Source organism: Pelophylax lessonae (assembly GCF_965119305.1).
Source record: "Pelophylax lessonae genome assembly, chromosome: 8".
In the NCBI taxonomy this organism is placed as follows: domain Eukaryota; kingdom Metazoa; phylum Chordata; class Amphibia; order Anura; family Ranidae; genus Pelophylax; species Pelophylax lessonae.
The window spans coordinates 66,197,886-66,201,937 of NC_138775.1; the positions used below are offsets into that span (position 1 = coordinate 66,197,886).

General features: G+C 39.6%; 1 pseudogene across 1 annotated transcript; it reads right to left on the reverse strand.

Moving 5' to 3' along the window:
* Positions 1–542: 542 nt before the first annotated feature.
* LOC309562149 lies at positions 543–1,639 on the reverse strand (annotated as a pseudogene). Its single transcript has one exon. The product of its transcript is annotated as an uncharacterized misc_RNA (transcript).
* Positions 1,640–4,052: the final 2,413 nt, after the last annotated feature.

Consider the following 4,052-nt stretch of genomic DNA (forward strand, 5'->3'; position numbering starts at 1 on the left):
TGCTAAATCCAAAGAAATTTTTTATTTTTATTTTTTTTTAATTTTTCCAATAATTGGCTCTCTATCAAAAAATTATAATTTTTAAGAACTTTTTTTTGCGTGATCCCTCTCCGGCATGCCACAGTCCAGGTGTTAGTCCCCTTGAAACAACTTTTCCATCACTATTGTGGCCAGAAAGAGTCCCTGTGTGTTTTAAAATTCGCCTGCCTATTGAAGTCTATGGCGGTTCGCCCGGTTCGCCGGTTCGCGAACATTTGCCGATGTTCGCGTTCGCCGTTCGCGAATGGCGAATTTTAGGTTCGCGACATCACTAGCCTTAACCTGGTCTCGGCCCTTGTATTCATCGGGGACCCCCCTTGGAACTCCAATAGCATCTATGTACACATGAGGATCAAAGCTTACAGGGAGAACTTCCCGTTTCATCCTCTTACCCAGAGTCGGGTTGGTGTGTGTGTCATAAATACTTTCTGTCAGAATATGCAAAGGCATAATGGCCTTTGCCAGGGCACACTCTCCTCTCCATTCCCCCTCTAACCTGGTTCTTATGTGCATGTCTCCACACACCCAGTACACATCTCCTAGGGATTGGCTTTGGTTTTGTACCATATTAGCTGGAATGCGACTGTAAGAGGCACAGTAACCTTTTGGAAAATTACCTAAGTTCCTAACTTTCCCTGCATAATTGGCATGACAGGTGTAATTCCCAGGGTATATTGTAATAGTTTCTTTAGATCTTGGGGCCCTGGTATTGATAGGATATTCCACCTTCCATTTCTCACAAGCAATTAGTGGATGTGTTAGTGAAGAGGCTTAGAAAACACTCTTCAGATTTTTCAGGTGTGTTCAGCGGGACTGTACCTAAATGCGGTCTGGCACTGCCACAGACATAGCAGTTGGTCCTATTGTGCTTATTAGCACTATATCTCATCCACTCTAGCCAAAAGTTGATCTCCGAAAAACCTGTCTCGGCTGCCATTGTATCTTGAAAGGTGGGATCTGCTATTGCAATCATGTCTCCCAAAGTCTGTACATGAGGTTTTAAAGGATTCGATGGGAGCCGTCTATTGACTGGCTGCCATTCATTGTTGTCATACATATCTTCTTCTAATCGGAAAGACCCTCTATGACCCTTGTAACCTCCTCCAAACCACCATCCCAACACATACTCACCCCGATCAGAGGGACTCGGGTTTCGTATGTTTAGAACAAGTGTCATACTAGGCCTTGGCTTGTGGAGGGTGAGACGGCTCAACAAGGGCTCTCCTAGGCTATCCTTACTATCATAGGCTGGTTGAGGTTGATATCCCCAGGGAGTCCCTGTGTTCCAAGCTGCTGCTCCCCAATAGTCACAGTTTTTTCCCCATGACCCTTAGGTGACACAGATATACCCTTCTCCATGTCCTTTCTCATGCCATTCCCTACTGCTACTACGTTCGGGACATGGGAGTACCTTACATGCATGGAAGTCAAATGTGGCTACATGGGTATCAGAGGAGTTACACCAGAAAGTGACCTCTCCATTTTTCTCAGTAATGGCTGCATGTTGTGCTCTGGTTGTAAAATCATTTTTGAGTAAGGAATAAATTGCAGCGGTAACATATATACACATAGAGTATGCATCATAAACTGAGATAGGCATTTCACTTTAACCATCAATTTCAGGATTACATCCATTACAAAACAACGACTGCATGTACTTCTACTTGTCACAGAATACACAGCGTTCTGTAAATGGCTAAGGGGAAAGGGGACAGACACATTATGCTGGTGCTCGTATCTGCTGCAGAAGAGCATAAAAATGTTGGTGCCTGGAGTTCTGCTTTAACAATACATTAAAAAAAATGCTTTATACTGAGATTGAAATACAATAAAAAAAGATTTTCTTGATATGTTTTCATATACTTTAATAAGTGCCAATGTATATGAAGTGGAGAACAGAAGGGGATACATGCTGGCACCCCCAGATTCAATTTATCTTGGGGAAACAGTAGCTAATTTTCTAAGAAGAGAAAAAAGAACATTTATTACCATAAATAATTTTTTAATGGATAGACTCCTGGCATGCTCTCAGTTGGCCATGTACAATTATTTGACAAAAATAATTAAACCCACAAGTGCTTTTTTTTCCACCATTGTATTTCCTTTTCGAAAAAGCAAATTAAATAATGTAGAGGATGGATTTAAGTTTTAATGCAGTATGAAACATTTGGCTGTCAAATAATACATTTTCATAGAGGTCCATACATCAGACCAAAATAAAGGTAACTCAGGAGGAATGGACAAAGGGATTTGGTTCTCAAAAAGTGACAGTCTGTCCAAATGAAGGACAGTTCAGAGTTATGTACTATCAACTGGACAAGGCGTTCTAGCATTATCTTCCTTTGAGTTCTCTTGGTCATTGGTATCTGCAGATACCATAGTTATATACAATAGATAAAATAGTTGATAGCTGATCCTCCCAAGGTTTTTCTTTAGCTTTGTTATGACACTATTTGCAACCAGGCTGCACAGCTAGAATTGTTTCCAGGGCCATAAGTAGCCAGAGTTCCTCTAACCCAGACTTAAGGCAGCAAAATGTCAGTGTGGTAGCAGACTACCCTTTTTTATATTACATTTATGTTTGTTTCTTATGTAAGTCTACACAGATTTAAAAAAAAAAATCATAAATATTTAATTGCATAATTGTTACACTTTATACTTGCTATATGGAATTGTGCAGCCACAAATGTACATTCTTGAGGGTGGTAGATGCTGTCTGTGATTAAATGTCTGCAAATGTTGGCTCTAGGAACGTTCCAATGCTCACTGGCTTATCTGAACTTGGCGCCAGCTCTCTAACATCACATACAGTGACCATGTAATGAAAAGCCAAATCCTCTTCAACTGGAAAAGACCAGAATGGTAGCAATTTGCACAAATAATTTTAATGGAGAACCTCCTGAATGAAAGATTCACTTAGGAAGTGGTTTAGAAACTCTATGACTTAAAAAAGTCTATGAAGAAATATTATATAATGATGGACTATTTGTGGGTAGGGGTTTCTAATTATGCAACGTCCGGAAAGTTTACTTTCAACTCAGTAATTCTCATTTTCAAATTTATTTATCCATGGTTGCTAATTGAAGATGCCAACTTTGCATGCAAGCTCCCGCTGAAGTCATCCTATTGTGTAGTTGGTAGGGGGAAAATAAATGTCATCATTCAGCCTGAAGGCAAAGGAGCAAATGAGAATGCCGCCACTTAATCAAATAGAAGCCATTTTGTTTTTGACTGGGCTAAATTCGAACGCCCTCGATGAAAGCGGTGTACATAGCCTCACGATTTGTTGATGTGTCTGAGGTCAACATTAATAGGCAAGAGAAAGTTCCTAGAACTCCTAACTACCATGATCAAGTTTCAAATTCTGTATACCAATCAGCCCCAAATGGTCTAAATCCCATGTTAAGAGGCAATCAAGAAAACCATTAGCAGTAAATATAATGTTGTATTCTCTGTATGATGGAAAGATGAAAATCTTATTTTGCTCTGATAGAACACACTAGAAACCTCAAGTCATTATTACGGGTAAGGGGGTTCTAGAAGCATGCGGAGGAAGGACGGCTAAAGTGCATTCTTGAACCATGAAATTCATTTAACATATGGCAGCTATTATGCGTTGTAAACTGCCCATCTTACAAGATTTTTTAACAGAGAGGAATTTAGCAGCCATATATTTAACATAGTTCGTAATAACAAACCACAGCCTCTTAAGGAAAAAACAAAGAGCCAAAACATGGGATTTACAAGTTGAAGAGAATGGGAGCATAGAGCAGATTTTAGCTCCTAACGATTGTACCTCTAGCTATATCCTGTTTCATACGTTTTAGACTTTTTATAAGGCATATGCTTCCTGTTTTCTCAAAGCAGGCTTACTCTGTGTAGCATGCAAGTGTGATGACTTGCATTTAACCCCTTATTTTTAGCCATCAGAAAGCTCACGATAATGTAATTGGATAGCAATAAAGAATAATGTGCAAGTGTAGACAAAGATCTTTAAGAGAAACTATGATTTT